We start from the raw sequence: 21,633 nt of genomic DNA, 5'->3' as shown, positions 1-21,633 counted from the left end.
ATTATGCCTGGATTTCTTTTCAAGTTTCTGTCTATTTATATATAACTCAAGCATTACTACTACCTGAATATGACCCTATTTACAACATAATTCTTAAGAGGAGTGAATCTAATGAGGTGGGAGAAACAACCTGAACAAATTAGTATGCAATGACAAGCTATACAAACAGACCCAGTGTGGTATAAAAGCTTGGACTGGGAAGATCCAGGATCAAATACACCCACAGATGTTTACTAGAACGCTTTTTATCAGCAATTACTCTTCAGTCTCTCTCAGGCCAACCTATTTCAGGGTGATTTCTGTGAGTAAAAATTGAAGGAAGAAGCACAACTTGGTAGGTGAAACCTTTTTTTAATATTATGCATAGTACCTTGAACTCCTGAAAGAAAGGTGTGGTAGAAATCTAATTAGCAAAACTTAATAATTTAAAAACAGGCTTGGATAATATTTACAAAGTATATAACACCAGGTAAGCTATTTTCATTACTGTTGATTCTGAATCTTGCAGGCAATACAGCAGAATATAGCACAATGTATTATTCATGTGGTCAACAATCTCTTCAAAACATGCTGCAAGATTTAACTCTATCAAAGGCTAAAAACCTTAAGAAAATACAAATTCCTTCATGTATTCAAAGTTTCCAGCAGACTTCAACTAAAATCTTAACATTTAAAAAAAATGGAGATATATTTCTAAGTTTATGGTTGGGAGGGAGAATGGCTTATGGGTGTTACAACTTAATGAATTCAGAAGAGCACAAGTTTCTGGCCAGAATATTGGACCAAGTCTCCTCTCCCAAAGTAAGTGGTAAGATTTTTCACTTTGATATAATTCAGTGGCCAAACAGCTTGGGTGGGGGTGGGGGAATACATCAGCTTAAAGAAGGCAGCATCGTAACTACAGTACTTACAACTGAATAATAAAATAGCTTTTAGTCTTTGGAAGATTCATGGAAAATGCAATTTCACCTTTCATTTATTTCTTAAAGACATTTAAGAAACATTTCATTTTCTAAAGAAAGGAAAGGAGTCCTGTGGATTTTATTCCACTAATTGTTGCCATCTATAAGGGATGACGCTCATCTCCATTTCAAGGCCATTGAGCCAGCGCTGTCTGAAGATGTTTCCACGATACATGGCCAGAATGACATCATGGAGTGCTGTTTCCTCCCACCGAGGTGGTACTTATTTATCTACTTGCATGTTGTGTCTTGCCCGCCCTCAGAGCAGCCGGGGCCTTCTTACCTGCTCCCGAACACTGAGGAATGTATGCCTCCCGGCCCAAGTCCTGGCTCCATGCCCACACAAACTGCAGAAGAAGGAGCATCTCCCTCCCCCAGCCCTGACTCCATGCCCAGGCAAACGGAGCAGCTAGACCCCTCCCCCTCCTCCACAGCAGGTGAGCCTGAGGAGGGTTTACTCCCAACAACAGCTGATTGGAGTGACCCTCGCATCAGAAGATTGGAGAGGCGGAGGCAACAGAAGGAAGGGAGGAGCAGGCCTTAATGAGTGCTGAGTCATGGAGCCACACCCCATGGCCTATATAAAGGATCTACTTTCTGGCAGTCTCTGAGTCAGGCAAAAGTCGAACTTATCTTGCTGAAGTCACTTACTGGTCTCCTGCCTGCTCTGAGGACTTTGCTAGGACTTTGGGCAGAGCTGCAGAGGCAAGCCTGATTCGGATTTCCCTGACCCAGCCGTCAGCGGAGGAGTGGGACACGACATTGCATTTGCATACTTTCAAACTGCTGGGGGCACAGAAGCAAGGGAAGATGGGCACTCACTCTGTTGTGTGATGATTGGGTCTCAAACCTGGCCTGTCGGCACTGAGCTATTGTGCTGCTCATTTTCTAAGAGAGAGTATTTATTGATTCCATATCAAAAACATTTCATATTCGGATTATACAGGTTTCATTCTTACAAGTAGTACAATAGGTGGTACAATAAGCATGTTTCTGGGCTATATCACTTCTTATTGCAAGTAAGGGCACAAAGTAATGTAGTGTTCAACATACAAAATTATAAACTGCCTATACATAATTAAATACCACATTTCTAACTTACAAATACCCTATGTTCAGTGGTGAAATGCTACCGGTTCGCACCAGTTTGGGTGAACTGGTAGTGATAAAAACTACAGATTCAGGCAAACTGATAGTAAAAAAAAGCTAACAATTCCCCTGAACTGGTATTTCTGACAATCAGCTATGCTGCACAATTTAAAATTGTTAGAAAGCAGGAAATCCTGCTTTCTAGTGAATCTAAATCACGCAGCACAGCTGATCCACCCCCTCACTGCTCTACTTACCTTCCCAAGCCTCCTTTTGGTAAGCATTGCGCATCACGCATTTGGTATGCATGCGCAGCCAGCAAACCGGTGGCCAATCAGTTCAGATTTCACCACCGCCAATGTTGCTTTTGCATGATGGTCAATCACACTGAATCAGCCTCCAGCTGCATTCAGAGGGGGCATAGTTCAGAGACAGGATTATCATTTGAGAGAATTAGATCTCATGATTACTTGGAAACAGAACATGGTAGTTTTATAGTGTAAATTTCCTCCTACTGAACAATGTGTTTTTAAATATTAAAATTAACATTTTAATATTTATTATTCAGTCCACAGAACTTTCTTCCAGCTTGTCACTGTAGAGCAGTACTGGCAAACCTTTTCGGCACTGAGTGCTGAAACGGGAGAGTGCGCGCACAGGGGGGAGGGTGGAAGAGTAGCTCCCTGGTGCGCACATACAGAAGTGCTGGAAACCAGAAGAGCAGCTCCCTGGCGTGCATGTGCAGGAGCTCCGGAAACTGTAAAATCAGCTCCCTGGTGTGCACGTCAGTGCCTGGAAGCTGAGCTTCTGGTTTCTGGCGCGCACCTATTTTTCTGGTTTCTAGCATGCACGCGTGCACAAAGACCAGCTGGCTGGCCCGCATGTGAGCACTGGAACCTAGAACAGCAATGGGCAACAGCTAGCATGCCCAGAGAGATGGCTCTGCGTGCCACTTCCAGCACATGTATCATAGGTTCGCTATCATGGCTGTAGAGAGACATAGAAATTATATCGGAGAAACTATATAGGGTCTCTTTCCTTATATGCACATCTCAAAGTGACATTTATAAATAATTTTGATCAGAATAGTATTTGGAATTTCAGGTAAACATAATTATTTAGTCTAATATTTATTCAAATTTACATATAGTATATTGCTCTAGAAAACAAAAGGACAAATGAAATGTAACATTTTAAATGTTAAACAATTATTTAGAAACTGAAGAAAGGTACAATGTAAAATTGAGTGAAGTATTGTTTCATCAGTAGAAGACAGAATATTAAATAGATCTGTGTAGTGTTTTGGACTTGAAGGCAAATGAGTGTTCCAGAGCAGATGGAGATGTTTGTATATTTGAGATGGATGGTTTTGCTTCCAAAAGTTGCAGGGCCTAAAACTTATTTTGCTTTTGGATATAAAGTCCTATTAAATCTCTGAATGTTCTGCAATAAATCAAATCAATAAATCAATAGTTGTTTAACAGCAGAAACAAAATTCTGTATTCTACTTAAATGAAGAAAGTTTGAATAAACAGTATTGAATTTTCTTTTGTAGAAACATGAAGTCCATCAAGTTCAGGTGCTGATACACATTTTAATTCTATCATTTGTGGTGGTGAATCTAATAAAAAAAATCTATTTGGATGTACAAGTCTTATATTTGTTGTCCTGTAGTAGAAACTACATTTACTAAATTTTCCATTTGGGGATTTAACCTAATCTGTCCAGCTCAAAGGTAATATAATAAATAATAAATTTAATACAGTAAATTTATGAGATAAATAATGTGATAGTTATGTTTAATAAGCTAAAAGAAAAGGAGGAAGAAGAAAAAAGAAAAAGCAGCCTAATTAGAACCTTGTAGTGCCCTAAAATAATTGCGTGTTCTTAAACATAGAATAACTAATGAAAATTAAGATAAGATTAACCATAAAACCTGCTAGTATACAACCTGATGAAGTAGATGAGTGTAGTAAAAAATGGAATGTGTGCCCTATATATACACAAATACAAAGAAACTATTACTGTGAAGCCTTGGTATTCTCAAAGAATCAAAGGTCAAAGAATACGATCAGCAAAAAATTTCACCATCATTTTAACTTGTGTGTGTCTGTGTCTGTGTGTCTGTGTAATCTTGAGAATTAATTTTTATTAGCACACACCATTCTCCACAACTTATAGCTTTTTCGTTTTACAAACTCTTATGTACAATTCTTAAAAATAAAGAAAGTATGACTAGCTAGAAGTTTATCTACCTTGTTTATTTGTTCTTTATTTTTTGTTATTTTCATTTGCAATCTTTTTATGCATAAGTCTTACAAATAAATTATGACTACGGTACTTAGAATCACATGTATGGTATAGTTTTATATTTTTATTGAGTGACTACAATCAACAATACTTCATGAATACAAAACTCTGAAAAACCATGGGGAAAAAAATCCTAGGGCAGAATTTAAATACTGCAAATATAATTTCATTTATTTGAAGGGTTCAATCACAAGCACACTGGGGAATGCTAGACTCTTATCTTGAACTTTAATTTTAAGTAAATTTATTCTAAGGCTAGCTTCATGGACCAATTTCAGTGGAATTATCGGTAACCTCATGTTTTTGGTAGCTGATAGTGCTTCTTTAGGTAACAAAAAGCTTGAAAGCTCCATGACAGAAGTGGTTCTGGACCCCAAGCTATGCTTTTTATTGTTTCATAAATGTAAACCTGCCATATAATTTGGAGCCTAATTTCCACCAATCCCTTTAAGAAAAAATAAAACCTATGTTACTGTAACAAAAATACTGTCTCAGTGTTTTCACAAAAAAGTGGATGCCTTTTTTCAGATTGAAGTGGCAAAGGTATGCCAAGGAAATCATGATTTAATATGCTCCAGCACATTTGAATTTGCATTGTTTTAATTTTGAAGAAAAAATAATAATAAGGAATAGACATCTAGAACAAGGAGGCTGTGTACCAAGTACTCAGAATGGAAATAAAGTATATGAATGGGATATGGCTTCTCGTGAGGAGTCATTTGAATTTGTTCAAAATATTCTTTTATTTTCACATCACTTTTGTGGTGTGATTTTGATTCTTTTTTTAATTTTAATAAAGTTGACAACTGAATCTCTTTAAACACTATGAGACACATAATACATTGTATTTTTTGATATAGTGACATTTGTGGGTTTGTTTCTAAATATTTCGTTACCAGGCTAGGTAACATATTCAGCAGAGTTTAAGAGATATCACTTTTGTGAAGTTAAGGGAATGAAAGTCAAGTCAGAAGCAGCTACTTTTTGAGTGGTGCCCTGCGCCTCTAGAGTAAAATTAAATTAAAATTAAACTTCACTCTCTCACTTCTAATATTCTGGAAACTCTTCCAAAAAGTGTTCCATGAATAATTATGATTATCTTTACTTTACCTTGAATTTATTTATTAAATTTATGTTACTTTACTTTATTATTTGAGGCAGCTTGTTGTAGTGAGTAAGATACCAGGCCAGTAACTGCAAGACCATGAATTCTAGTTCTGCTTTAGGTCCAAAGCCAACTCAGTGACCTTGTGCCAGTCATTCTCTATCAGTGCTAGGAAGCAAACAATGGCAAACCACTTCAGAAATCTTCCCAAAGGATTTGTCCAGGTAGTTGCCAGGAGCCAAATCTGACTCAAATTATTACAATCAATTTAATATTCATATAATTTTAATTAATAATTGTTTTTAATTTATTTATTGTTACTGTGTCTGTTTTACTGTTATAGACGCTTTTTTTTACTGTTTTGAAAAACCACCATGAATCTGTATTGATTTGGCGGTGTACAAGCCGAATAAATAAATAAATAAATAAATAATCTATTTTTGTCGACGAGCATATGATAGAATGTCAAGAGCGAAGCTATGATTTCTACAAACAGAACTGTTGCCATGCAACAGTCATAGTGCTACAATTAATGCGCTTCAGAATTTGCTGTACTGTGAAACTGTCTACATAGTAGGATGTTGAAACATGGGTGGAAAAACAGAGCTGCCACTGATTGATTTTATGTTTTCAATTAGAATGGGAACACAAATATCTACATCTACACTTCATTTTTTTTTTCTGATTCCGATCTGAAAGATGCACACAGATGATAATAAAAAGCACTGCAAAAAATCCATACTGACAAAACATTTTAGGACGGAAACCAAAGATATAGCTGAGACAACAGCAAGTTTCACTTGGGATGTTTTGGAGGATTTATTTATTGGAATAGAATTTTTAAGGTTAAATACAGTCAATTTGGCTCATAGTTACAGAATCACCAAAAACCGTTTCACTTGGTATGCATTTATTTTTTGTCTTGCTTAATAAAACCTAGCAGTATGATTCTATACCAGTTACAGGTAGGGGAAGAAGATAAGTAAATGATCCTTATCAGAATAGCAGAACTGCTGTAGTGTGTGTGTGTGTGTGTGTGTGTGTGTGTGTGTGTGTGTGTGTAACACACACAAATTCCCACTTTATCACCCACTCCAACCAAAGTTTTTCACTATTCAATATATCTAACCTTTCCATCTTTGTTTATTTCACTGGAAAATCAGTTTCAGATTACAAGTTTACAGGTATGTAAGAAGCAGAAGAACAAAAGTTCAAGGCTAAGTGTTTCTGTTCCTTTCAGATCATTTTAAGCACCACAATTATAGATCTATAAAAAATGAGATAGAGCTATAAGCTGGTATCTCCCATCCCTAGATTTTTATATACCTTCTCAGATTTATTTATTTCCCTTCTGCCTTATGCTTTTCAGAAGTCTGACTGATTAGCAGAAGCAGCCCCAGCACCTGCTGGAGTTACAGCTTTCCCCTATTCAAATTAATGGGGCAACAAAAATCAACTTTTAGGTGATTGTTTGAGAAGGTTATAGTTCAAGATTATTAAAAATAAAGAAAAGAAATATAAAATTGCTTTATTTGATCAAAATTAAAATCAATATGTGGTTATTCCTGGTAACCCTTAGTAGACTTCCTAACTACTGGTTAGGACTGTACCATGAATTTTTAAGGATTTGCTTATAGGTAAGAGATGAGATACGGGAAGAAATCACTTGTATTTTAAGAGAAGATGATTAGTTACAATTGTGTATACTTATCGTGATGAAGGGAAAGTCATTTCTTTATATATCTCTTTTCTTTTTCTTTATTATATTCTTTTTTTTTTATTTACATTTATATCCCGCCCTTCTCCGAAGACTCAGGGCGGCTTACAGTGTATAAGGCAATAGTCTCATTCTATTTGTATATTTACAAAGTCAACTTATTGCCCCCCCAACAATCTGGGTCCTCATTTTACCTACCTTATAAAGGATGGAAGGCTGAGTCAACCTAGGGCCGGGCTTGAACCTACAGTAATTGCAGGCTGCTGTGTTCTAATAACAGGCTCCTTACAGCCTGAGCTATTACGGCCCATTTTCATATTCTATTTTTAATTTTTACTCTTTTCTTTTTTTTAATTTATATTAGCTTTTCTCTTTCAAATTGTAATGTTTAGTAAACTATTAAAAAAAGAATTGCATATATTAATTCTGTGATTTTTATTTTACTTTTTAAGAAGGCTGATCAATGTATCAAAAGTATATTCCTTGGCTGTAGCTTGATATAAGGTTCATATTCCTAAAATGGATTGATTGCCAAACAATGGAACTGAAAACAACTTCTAAGTAAAGCAATAGCACTTAGACTTCTATACCACTTCAAAGTGCTTTACAGCCGTCTCTAAGCAGTTTACAGAGTCAGATGTTGCCCACAACATTCTGGGTCCTCATTTTACTGATCTCGGAAGGATGGAAGGCTGCCGGCAGTCAGCAGAAGTAGCTTGCAGTACTGCATTCTAACCACTGCGCCACTACGGCTCATTATGTATGCGATGGAAAAAGGGAACACATAAGAAAAAGGAATAAGTCATCTATCCAGTTCCAAATGTAAACAGGGATGGTTCTCAGGATTGGAAGGGAAGAGAATCAAAACATATTTTGTTTACTGTAAAGATTCAGAATTTCCTTAAGAAGTTGCTGACATTATTTTCATGGGCACAGCTAATCATTATGTTACCATGCCTGCAAGTTAGAGATTTTAATATTTTTTATTTTTTAAAAAAATAGCCTTCATATATTTTCCTGCATCAAACCCAAGTCAGATGGGTAATTCTCTCTCACCTAAATTCACATGCACCTGAATAAACATTCATTCTAGAGTGTTCTGTTCTTCCCCTTTTCCCATACATTTGAATCACCAGCTGTGACGCATCTAACAGCCTTCTTACGGCTAATTGAAAAACATTATCATTCAGTCCATCCCTTTAAAACTAGAGGAGTTTTATCATGCTGAAACATTAACCCACGTACTGCTTCCTTTTCAAGGGCTTTGAACAATGGTCCAGCTAATTTACATGCTCATCAAGGACACTGGGAGCTTTCCTATTTTCTCCCCTTAAGATAGTCAAACACCACTCACTCCCTGACAAGTTGGCTCCATGGATAAAACGATAACAGCATATAGCATTTACATAAACAAATCTTAAATAAGTCTACAAGTGGATAAATTCATAAAAAGCTTTTAAGTAACAAAAAAACACCTGCTTGTAAAATCTTCAACTTTATTGCAGGATAACAATTTAAGCCTAGAGAGACTAAGCATCGTGTGCTGCAAAAATATGTATATTAAGGCAATTCTGGTTAACATTTTGATTGATTACATGCCATAAAAGTTGGTGTTGACTCTTAGCAGCTATAGATGATTTTCTCCAGGTCCAAGTCTTTCAATAAGGCAACCTTCATTGCTGTAATTGAGCCCATTCATCTGGCTGCTGGTTGTCCTCTTTTTCTCACTCCTTCTACCTTTCCCAGAGTTAAGTCCAGAAATAATAAACAATAATCGCAAAAGGCAGTTTTACTTGGAATAGCTTCCATCCTGCAATGATACCTTTAACACCTTCAAACAACATATACCTATCCCAGGTCAATAGGTAGATAAAAATACCACATCAGGTCTGAACATCTGGGTGACTATGCAATGAACCCATAATTAACAACATATGTTCAGAACATGATTAATTTGATCCTGATCAATTGTGCTTCAGATCAGAACTCTGGATTGGTTTATTCTATGATCCAGGTGTATTTTCTTGGCAATCTATGGCATTTTCAGGAGTCTTCTTTCAACAGTTAGTTCAAAGGATCAATCTTTTTTCTATCTTGTTTCTTGAAGTCCAACTTTTACTTCCAGAGTAACAGTAAAAACTATTGCCTGCACAATTCTTTTGGTTCTTTTTTAATTTTAATAAAGTTGAAAATCTCTTTAAACACTATGAGATACATAATACATTATATTTTTTTGCTATAGTGACATTTGTGGGTTTGTATCCAAATATTTCATTACCAGGTTAGGTAACATCTTCAGCAGAGTTTAAGGGATATCATATCAGTGTTCTTTTAACATATATATAACATCAGAGTTGGAAGGGACCTTGGAGGCCTTCTAGTCCAACCCCCTGCCCAGGCAGGAAACCCTACACCATCTCAGTCAGATGGTTATCCAACATTTTCTTAAAAATTTCCAGTGTTGGAGCATTCACAACTTCTGCAGGCAAGTCGTTCCACTGATTAATTGTTCTAACTGTCAGGAAATTTCTCCTAAGTTGCTTCTTTCCTTGATCAGTTTCCCCCCATTGCTTCTTGTTCTACCCTCAGGTGCTCTGGAGAACAGCCCAACTCCCACTTCTCTGTGGCAGCCCCTGAGATATTGGAACACTGCTATCATGTCTCCCCTAGTCCTTCTTTTTGTTAAACTAGACATACCCAGTTCCTGCAACCGTTCTTCATATGTTTTATCCTCCAGTCCCCTAATCATCTTTGTTGCTCTTCTCTTTTGTTTATAAAGGCTTCAGGTGTGGGTGTGTCAAGTCTTGTGCTGGGTCAGCTGTGAGTCATCAGTGAGTTTTGTGATGGGTCTTGAGATGGGTTGTGATAAGGAGATTATATCAGATCAGGGTCATTGGGAGGTGCACTGCTGGTGCGGGGGGTTGTTTGAGGGTCGGTGCTGTCTGCTTGGCTGTGCAGTTGATTTGGATTATGAGGGGTTCATAGGCTGGTTGTAGGTCAATGAGTCTGTTGATGGAATTGTTGGAGTCTGTTGGTGGAATGCTAGGCTTCAATGAACTCACGAGCATGGTGGGTGGTACCATAGCCGATTATTTTTGTGTTTCTCCAATTGAACTGGTAGTTTGGTGTCAATGTGGGTAGAGATAAAAGATTTAGGATTGTGGTGTTTGACTGCCAGTCGATGTTCATGGATCCTGGTTTTTAATTGATGTGATGTTTTTCGCACATAGAATTAGTTGCAATGGTTACAGTTGATTTTGTAGATTACATTCTTTCTTTTATCCTTCTGTATTTTGTCTTTGGTTCTGAATAATTCTTGGCAGAGTATGGCTGTGGGTTTGTGGGCTATTGTTATTCCTAGGAAGCTCACACAGAACATCATCTCTCCCCCCTCTGCCAATCCTCAAAGCCAGAAACGTTGGGGAACTCTGTTCTATAGTTTCAACCTGACTGTAGGGTCAGGCAGAGATGATATGGTTCAGGTCCCATTTATAAGCAATGCCACTGAAGGGATCTAGGAAAATTTTTGATCACAGGACCTGTCCTCTCGAACACTATCCCCCTTTGACCCCAGACCTGACTGTATTCAAGTGTTCTGAAAACCTAGCTCTTTCCTTAGGCCACAGGGCTCTGGCAGGTTTGTTTGTCTTTTAGGATGGCTTTTTTTCTTGGTACTTGGGGAGGTTATTTCTGCTTTAATTGCTTTTACTATATGCCATCCAGAGTGACAGTTATACATTTTTAAAGCAAATAAAAATATACAACTGCAAGTAGAGTGTAGAGATTACACTTTCAAAATTCACAGCTAGAATTCTTAAAATTATAGCTTTAACTTATTGAGGACACTAGATTGAGAAGGGTTGATAGATGAATACTTAATCTAGACTGATGTATTCATTTAAAATACCCCTGTATCAACTACAACAGCTAACAGTGTAACTGATTCACTTATGAAGTTAAAACAACATCAACAAATAGGAATCAATGGCATCTGTGGGCCAATACTTGATTTTTCTAAATTATTTCAGAAAATGCACAATGTAAGCATTGTTTTGAGAAGCAGTGTCATTTGCTACTAATTAAATTTAATGATAATATTTATTTACAGTAATTAAACTTAACACTTGTTCAAAAATAACATCTTAGTATATAATTGAAATAAAGCTCCCAGAAGGCACCACAAGTACAGCGCTCCTTATTCAATTGATAATGCATAACTGAAGAGTAATTCCTTCAGAAGAAGCCTTGACTTAACACCTATATTATGTTGGGAGAAATATGCAGAGATCCCACTGCAATGCAGTGCATAAAAACAAGTGATTCTATAAGTAGCACATTAGAGTTGGGAGAAGGGAAAATGAGGTTGTGTCTTTAATAACTACATCTTCTATTACCTATCTTTTTTTTCTCTTTCTCTCACATGTAATCATGAAGACTAGTGAGATATATCAGTGAAATATACATCAACTATTGTTGAATTGCACTGTGTTTAGTAGGAAAATATCTGGAATACTTACACGTAACAGTTGGAGTTTGTCAAGACATCAAACTGTCTCAAAGGCATGAGCTGTTGTGCAAAAGCAAGAGGTGTAAAAACTTCCAATAACTACATTATTTGGGTTTACTCTTCAGGGAAACTACATTTGCTAACAGGTTAGCTAATACCAATATTAATATTGCATTAAATAGCATATAAATCATAAAAGATAATGGCTACTATCCCTATTATGGTTCTAACAATACTACTACTCTCACTCAGCATTTACCTATCAACTCATATGGAGCAGGAAAATAAATCCTTTTAAAATTCAATGGGAATATGTATCTAAATAAAAAGTGTTCAGAATTAAAAACATCAAGAGTTTTAACAGCACCTGAAAGAACATGAGAAATGTTGTGCTGAAAGGAATTAAAAATAAAAGAAAATCCTTTGGGGAAAGAAACTAATCCAAAACACTATTTCATTTGATTGCGGGGGGGGGGGGGGACTCCAATATTTAGTGATCCACAGAGTGGTCAAAAATATTTTTCTACACAGACTGATAAACATAATAGAAAGGGTGAAGGTTATGAAGATTTCATCCTCTTAATTTAGTCCTTGCTGTATATGTGTTCTTTTGATTCTATCTGTTTGAACACAAGCAGCATAACAAACACAACCTAATTATTTCAACAAGTAATCTCTACCAGGATTGGTTAAGGTTTTGATTATGCTGCAGCAGCACAGGATTACTCTTTAGTCTATGAATGGGCATTTAGGAAATCCTGGCTTTTCTCTAATGGGTGTACACATTTATTCAAAGATGTAAGCATATTTTTCTGCTAAGATTTATGTTTCTTCTGCAGTAGAGTTTGATAAAAGACAAAAACTCCATATAGTATCACAATATAATTAATAGACCTCAAAACTTCAGTTAAGATTAGTTAACCAGAATGTTCCAGAAGCAAGAGATTGAACAGAAAAGTGGTACATGATGTTTCCATAAAATACTAAGTAGAAACAGTCTTGGTTATGTAAGACAGTTCCTAATTCGAACTGAACCTTCTATGTATCATCCCCTAATGTGATTTTGTGATGTTCCTGTTTCCTAAAAGTTCCTAAATAATTTCCAAAGAGTTCTGTTAATATGGTTTCACCTGCTGGACTGCTTACAAACCATACAAGCTTTATATATAGCCACTTCCAAGCATAGAAAATGAACTGTGAAATCTTTATATCTAGACTAGAATATGTATAATCAAGATGCCCTCATTAAAGTAAGTGGGATAAAAGAAAATAGATTATTAAAGAAATACTGTACACACATTTGTACCGGCATCACAATGGATAATTTTAGCCCAATGTTAGTTTTTAAAAAAAAAACAACTACCTAACAGAAAACCATTCTTGATCAATGGTCCTGCTCACTAGAGCTCACTTTCAAACAAGAATTCAAATTTAAGAAAATACATCTACGTTCCACTTTATCACTTAAACAGTAAATTCTATTAAATATTGTAGTGATCTGTTTAAAGAAATAAGGCAGAACACATCTGAAAAAGCTATTATTTTCAGCAAAGGATGGGTAGTATGAAGAGAATTGGTATTGTAGTAATATACTAAACGTAGATATGGAAGAAACCAGTGATGTATACTTCACTCTCTGCTATTGCATTAAACATTCAATTTTAAAACTCTTAAAAAGCATTTACCTAAAGTTGCAAAGTTCTGTGGCACTCTAATGATGCTGAGGTCTGGATATTATGTTAGAAGAAATGGTAGTTTAATTCTCTAAAAATCCTTTTGAATTCCTTATCTGGCAGGGATGTTAACACAGCGATTCCTGTGAACCAGTTATAGGGCATTTGGAAGGTAGCAATTCTGATAGCAATCCAGCATCCAAGGAAATGGTGTGGAAAGAAAAACTGGTTGCATTTAAATAGAGTGCAGATTATGTACCTTTTTAAGTAGCATGTGCTTAATTAGGGTAAAAAGAAAGCAAGACAACCCTGCCAAAGGCACCTGGCAACACACGCCCTAAAATGCAAGGTCCAGGCCAGCCTCTTGCTGTACAGTTTGACCCATTCCTTTCTTGAACAGGAACTGTTTGTTGACTATTGTATATCTCTGTTTTATGGGATACTCCACCCCCAAAAAGGAGGGTTCATTCTACCAATGTTCTTGAGCATATTTCTTTACCATTAAAAAGATAGGAAAAGATAGGCTTCCTGCCACGTGACAGCAGCCCTGCTTGAGCTGCTCGACGTGATAGCCGAGGCGGCAGTTGATACCCCCAGGCTTATGGTCATGGGGGATTTCAATCTGCCGTCAGTAGGTGAGTCATCGTCGTTAGCTCGGGAGTTCATGGCCTCCATGGCAGCCTTGGAGCTGACCACTGGGTAGGTTCCTGACGGAGCTTGGGCCATTTCCTGAGGAGCTGGCCAACGGCTCGGCCGAGGAACTTGCTGCCGCCTGGGAAAGGGCGGCGGCGGGGGCTTTGGATCGCGTCGTGCCGATGCGGCCTCTGACCTGGCACTGCTCTCGACCGGCTCCTTGGTTTACTGAGGAGCTGAGAGAGATGAAGCGCCGGAGAGGATGCCTAGAGAGCGCCTGGAGGGCCAGCCGCTCCGAATCTGACCGAACACTAGTACGGTCACATATTCAGACCTATCTAGTGGCAATAAGGACGGCAAAGCAAGTATACTTGGCCGCCCTTATAGCATCGGCAGATAACCGCCCAGCCGCCTTGTTTAGAGCGACCCGCTCCCTTCTATTTCAGGGGGCTAGGGAGGACCCCTTGCAAGGTCGGGCTGAGGAATTTGGAAGTTATCTGCACGATAAAATCGCTCAGATCCGGGATGGGTTGGACACAGATTGGGTAGATCCGGACAGGATGATGCGGGCACGTCTTGAGAACATTGTTTGGGCTGAGTTTGATCCTGTGACTCCCGATGACATGGACAGGATAATGGGGAGGTTGAATGCCACCACATGTTTATTGGACCCGCGTCCCTCCTGGTTAGTACTGGCCACCCAGGTTACACGAGGCTGGCTCCAGGGAATTATCAGCGCTTCTCTGAGGGAGGGAGTCTTCCCAGCCGCCTTGAAAGAGGCAGTGGTGAGGCCCCTCCTTAAGAAGCCTTCCCTGGACCCAGCTATTTTAGCTAATTATCGTCCAGTCTCCAATCTTTGCTTTCTGGCGAATGTTGTAGAGAGTGTGGTGGCTTGGCAACTCCCCCAGTACCTGGAGGAAACTGTTTATCTAGACCCGTGCCAGTCCGGCTTCAGGCCTGGGTACAGCACAGAGATGGCTTTGGTCGCGTTGGTTGATGATCTCTGGAGGGCACGGGACAGAGGTTGTTCCTCTGTTCTTGTCCTGTTAGATCTATCAGCGGCGTTCGATACCATCGACTATGGTATCCTGCTGCGGCGGTTTGGAGGGCTTGGGGGTGGGAGGCACCGTTTTACGGTGGTTCTCCTCCTACCTTTCCGACCGCTCGCAGACAGTGTTGACAGGGGGGCAGAGATCAACCCTAGGCAACTCACTTGTGGGGTGCCGCAGGGGTCGATTCTCTCGCCCCTCTTGTTCAACATCTATATGAAGCCGCTAGGAGAGATCATCCGTGGTTTTAGGGTGAGCTGTCAGCTGTATGCTGACGACACTCAATTGTACATCTCCACCCCGAACCGCCCCAACGAAGCCGTCGATGTGATGACTCAGTGTCTTGAGGCCGTTCGGGTCTGGATGGGGACGAACAGGCTCCGACTCAACCCATCCAAGACGGAGTGGCTGTGGATGCCGGCGTCCCGGCACAGTCAGCTTACTCCATCGCTGACTGTGGGGGGTGAATCATTAGCCTCCAGGGAATCGGTGCGCAATTTAGGCGTTCTCCTGGATGCACGGCTGTCTTTAGAAGACCATTTGACAGCCATCGCCAATTGAGCTTTTCATCAGGTTTGCCTGATTCGCCAACTGCGCCCTTTCCCGGACCGGGACGCGTTATGCACGGTCACTCATGCCCTCGTCACTTTCCGTCTGGATTACTGCAATCCTCTCTACATGGGGCTCCCCTTGAGGAGCACCCAGAGGCTCCAACTGGTGCAGAATGCAGCCACGGGGGGATTGAGGGAGCTCCTCGTAGCTCCCATGTAACATCTCTCCTGCGCAGGCTGCATTGGTTGCCGGTGGTCTTCCGGGTGCGCTTCAAGGTATTGTTTATCACCTTTAAAGTGCTCCGTGGCATTGGACCGGGATATTTACGGGACCGCCTGCTGCCAACAGTTACCTCCCATTGTCCGATACGTCCAGTGCGCGCCCACAGGGTCTTCGTAGGGTGCCGTCGGCTAGTCACTGTCGGCTGGCGGCCCCCAGGGGAAGGGCGTTCTCTGTGGGGGCCCCGGCTTTATGGAATGAGCTGCCGGTGGGACTCTGTCTCCTCCCTGATCTCCGGACCTTTAAGCGCGAGCTCAAGATTTTCTTTTTTCACCAAGCGGGGCTGGCCTGATTGATTTTAGTATGGGGGTTTTAGTGGGTTTTAATAGGGTTTTTACCAAGGTTTTAGTTTTGATAAATTTTAGCTAATATTTTAAGTTACAGCGATTGAATCAGTTTTTTAAATTTGATAGTGTATTTTAAATTTGTTGGGATTTCTGTCGTTTTATTGGCTGTACACCGCCCTGAGTCTTCGGAGAAGGGCGGTATAAAAATACGAATAAATAAATAAAAATAAATAAATAAAATATAAGCATTTTTGTGATTTTCTATTGGTATAGCATTATGTATGAGAATAATAGTCCCTGGCTGCCTATGAACATGAACCCAGACCCACTTGTTTTAACAAGATAATTTATATTATTCATAAAATAAATGAGAATTGAACATTGTTAAAAACTCTATACCAAAGATAAATAAAGCTAGAATAAAAAAGGTGATATATATGTAACTTGAGAACTGTGCAAGCTGCCAAAATGAGACAGGTATGATTATAGAAATAATATGAAAATATTGGGTGAATACAGTGAATCACCCTGTGAGAAGAACAGAATAAAAAAGCTGTTTTAGAAAGAGGAGGAATTTTAATGATTAAATGTACTAGATTATACTTTATTCTTATCTTGAATATAAATATAAGATTTTCGCAAATATAATTCTAATATTGAGCACAATGATTAGCAAATATTCAATTTGATTTCACGGGTATATTTCTGATACAATGAGATAGATATAAATTCATCCATTATTTTCACGTAGTGATAATTCCTTTTGAATATAATGACATATCAAAGGTCTGAGATTTATCACATCTAGAGAGCCTGGAAAAACTCACATTACTGCAGTAATACTAATATTTTACTGCACTGAAAGAATATTCAGAAAAAAATACTGTAAATGAAAATGATAGGCAAAATTGTGATGACATTCCTCATCAAATATTATTTATAATCCAAATTCTTCTCTGAGGGAAGAACTATATTCAGTCAATTCATGTAAGATCCCATTTCTAAAACTGATGTAAACATTTTGCTGCAGGAGCAGATATTTGCATTCATAGGCATCTGTTTGACTTTTCAAATACATTTGTGGCTTCAGCTCATTGAAGCACATCAATCTACTTCAATATTCCATTAGACAAATACATCATGAAAAGCATTACCATTATTATTTAAAAAGACACTTTAGAAAGCAATGCTTTAAAACGTTCAGGTTTTCACAACAAAATTTATTAGAAGAATAGTGGTTCTGAAAAGTCTAGCATCCAGTGAAAACTACCATACATATTACAGCTGGGAATGTGTTTCCAAAATGACATGGCCAAATACAAGAGGGCTGTTTAACCCTTATACATGCACAATAGAATCAGCATTTTGACATACAATGAAAAGAGAGAGAGAGAGAGAGAGAGAGAGAGAGAGAGAACCACATGAATTAAAATTTTATAAGTACTTATCACATATATTAAGACACAGCTTATTAAGTCCAGTCAAAAAATCAGAACTGCATTAAAAATTAAATGTAGTGCAATCAAACCAAAACCTTAATTTGTGATCATAAGTGCTCTACTACATAAAATGTTGATCATAGCAAGGAACAAAAAAAAAAAAGTTCAAATCACACAGTACAAAAAATCTGTAAATAAATACAAGCTACAGTACAAGAGAAATATTAACTTATACAATTCCGTCAAATTGTAAACAGTATATTGAAATGAGGTCCATAGATTAAAAAGGGGGTTCCTGCTTTATTTTTCCATGACACTTATACTTTTAGAGGTCTGTAAAAATGCCATTTTTCCATATTTTACATGCAGAGAACTTTCTAAAGTGTAAAAGCATCAAATAATAATACAGAAGCATCATTAGTGTATAGTTACAGCGAAATTGATGCCAGTACAAGCAGTTGTAATTATGCTAATATATTACTCACACCAACTTTAATGCTCACCAATAGACCCATTATTAGCGCTGTGAAATGCCAATACATTCATGATTAATGCATGGCAATTAAAGGTGAAACACCCAAAAAGGGCTACAATTTGGAAAAGATCATACGTTTCTACAATATAAGTGCTCCTGCTGATTATTTGAAAAATTTACACACTTGCCGTATCACATCAACTTTGGCAGAAGGGTTACTAATAAACTCGAGCCTGTCTGACCCATTGGCTTCCATCACAGTGGCCAGTGCACAGAATTCCTAGAGACATTGCATAACTAGAATGTAGAGGTCAGACATCCAAGGGCCAATGCTCAAGCTTAGAAGTACCTAAGATGAAGGAGAAACCACAGCTAGACTGAGAAGCTGCCCCTGCTCTATTTACAGAGGCAAGTAGGAATGTATTTGACATTAGCTGTGCTGGCTTGGTAGTGGCATTTTTAAATATTTAAGATTACATATATAATATATATGTATATACCATAATACACATACTATATATAGAAATTTCTTACAATACATAATTATCAGGAACCCCCCCCTGCGATCTTGCTCAGTAGTAATAACTGAATATACAGAATGCCACTACGTGTCTGAGGCACTGCGTGCTGGAGAGTAATATGCAGCTTTAAAATCCGTTTGGCTGAGTTATACCTGGATACCTGAACTGAGTTTAAATTGACATTCATCAAGGATGTGCTATTAGCACATTAAAAAAAAAAGCAAAAACAAAAAAAAAACCCACGAGTCACTGCTAGGTTTAAGAATAGTGTACAAGTACCTGAATTGAATGAGGGTAGTGTGTAAACTGTCCCTGAGGGTTTTCAAACAGTGTGTGTACAAGCTGGAATCTTAAGCACATTAGTTTAAAACTTACACTGTGGACTGATAAAATACCAACATTTGACAATTGAGTGGAGGTTAGAAAGTTATGAGCAAACACTCAAAACATATTTAGACATGTTTAAGCAGTTGTTAGCTACTGTAAACCAAAGTCCCATAGATCTCTACCCCAAATGGAACTCAAGAGAGGTTGCCATCTGTCAGGTTTTTTTTCTTTGAGGCTAGGGTACACGACAGCCGCCACCGACCCTCTTTCCAACAACTAAATTAGGATGCACCTAATTACAGACTAGCAATTCAAGGTTAGATTTTAATGTATTTTCTCTATAACATATTATAAAATCCCTTAAGATCACTAATGCTGGTATGCTACTCTAGTTTGTTTTTTAAAATTCTCCCTTCATTTAAGAAATATACCATTCAACAAGTTAATGGCATAACAAATATACCATCCAACTACTTAAACATTAAGATCCATTTTCAGTCCTCTGATGTAAAAGCATGTCAGTAAATTTATATTAAAATTTACATGGTAAAAAGGCTTGAATTTCAATCAAAGATTCTAAATACTGTTCATTCCCTGAAGATAAAAAGGAGAAAAATCCCTACCCATTTCCCTAGTGATATATTCTCAAACCAAATTCCACACAATGTTCTACAATTATTCTTCATTTAGGAAACTTAACTTAGCCTCCCACATTTAGACTCCAAATTTTAAAGCCCTAAATGGTCTTTAAAATAGTCTATTGAAATGTAAAGTATCAGACATGTATGCCTACAAGTTTCCTGAACATTATATAACTGAGTTATTTATTATCAATAGAAATCATCTGACCTAAAAGCAATAAATCTTTTGTGGACTGAAACTTTTAATAGTACCTTAGACTTGAAGACCAGATAAAGTAAGACTAGAGTTGTAATAATAAAAGTGCTGAAGATCCTTTTCCTGCTTTTCTTTTTGTTATTTTTAAAAATCTGATTAGACAGATATATTAATGGACTGTAAAGATTAATAGATATTTTTATAAAAATTGTGAAGTTCTGTTAAATGTAGCACCAAATGTGAGGTACATTAGAGACTGAGGTGGCATACCCATAATTGCAGAATGGGAGAAGAAATATATCCATCTATTTTTTATAAACTTGTTACCCCTCGGTTAGTTTTTTCTTATCAAGGATTCTTAGTATATGTTGTACTAATATGAGAGAAAGATCTTGGAATCTTAGAAAAATAATTAATGGGAGTGTTATGAGCAGGGTGATAATTTCTTGAAGAAAATATAATGAGTGCTTTCAGGACATAATCCAATTAGAATACTTCTGTCCTATCAAGAATGCTACTGATATACAAAAGGTACAAAATCCAGTTATCCATCAGAGAAAGCATGCAATGGCTAATATTTTCTTACTATAATATCTTCAGTATGGATCATCTGCCTACATAATTTCATCTGCAAATGAAAGGAAGTAAAAGTATATCTATTACTTCTGTTCAAATTATAATTGCATAATTCTACATTCAGCAGAAAACCTATTTATTAAATTTCAACTCATGGCTAGATATTCTATGATGTATTATCTAAAAAATAACCAAAAGTTCTATATCCAAGAGCTGCATAATCAACTCTTTTAATTCTATTCCTTTTAGCTCCAAAGATCACTTCTGATTTAGTGATGATTCCTGATCAACTTGTTCCACGTTCCTTCCTATGAAGAATTATCAGAATTCATAGGATAATTATGATAATATCCAATTATCAGATAGTCAAATGTAAGGTGTTATAATAATTGATACTGCTATTGCATTGTCCTCTTTTGTGATAGAAAGAAGCTAAAATTTGTTGGTAGGGTGAATGATGGAAAATAATTATCATGTCCCAAGTGAACCAGAATCTCAGCTACTGAACTAATTTTTCTTTTCATTTCTTAAACTGCTTAGAAACTACCTGTATTTCACAAATTAATTTGGAAAACCAATGATAAAATAATTTACCAATTATTCACCTATCATATTACTCAGCAATTTTGTCTATTAAACAAATACTTTTGTAAAGAGATCCTCTACTGTTAAAAGACATGTAAATTATTAACCTGTTTATTTACTGAGAAGTAAAACAGTAAGTGTGGATTGAAAATATATAACTATCTCTACCAAATGTAAAATATGAAGAAGCATGGTAGAGTTTCTAAACAAAGTCTGACAATAGATTAAAAACACCAGTAGACAAATAATTAAAAACACCAAATGCAAGTATCAAAATATGCAGTCAGCAAATTCAAGTTATCAAAAGGAGAGGGAGGGGGGGAGGGAGAGAGAGAGAAAACGAGAACAGAAATCTTTTTAAACTACAAGGAAGAAAGCAAGAGGTCTTATCTCAATTGTTTACATTACAAACTGTTCTTTTGAAGGCTGCTTAAATCTTTCAGGCAATCTCGTCTAGCACATTAATCTTTTCACTTTTGGACTGAAGGAGATGACTTAAATTTCTAGAGCTCTAGCAAAGTGCTTCTGAATAGGAGAAGAGAATGGTAAATGTGCTTCCCCATCTGCCCATGTGCCATAACTCTTTTCACCACTAAAAAACTCACAATATTTATAAGCATTTAATCCAAAATGTATTGGATTAGAAATTGTGACTAAATATTGTATCTATTTAAAATCAAGTTCCCTCAACTGCCTATACTTGACAATAT

The 21,633-nt window shown here is 37.4% G+C and overlaps 1 protein-coding gene across 1 annotated transcript in view; it reads right to left on the bottom strand.

Annotated features, from left to right (window-relative positions):
* Positions 1 to 21,633, bottom strand: part of LCOR (ligand dependent nuclear receptor corepressor) — a 62,903-nt gene that overhangs the window by 11,621 nt on the left and 29,649 nt on the right. The gene's annotated exons all lie outside the window — the stretch shown is intronic.

Source organism: Ahaetulla prasina, chromosome 6 (assembly GCF_028640845.1).
Source record: "Ahaetulla prasina isolate Xishuangbanna chromosome 6, ASM2864084v1, whole genome shotgun sequence".
NCBI lineage: Eukaryota > Metazoa > Chordata > Lepidosauria > Squamata > Colubridae > Ahaetulla > Ahaetulla prasina.
This window is presented reverse-complemented; position numbering and strand designations above follow the sequence as displayed.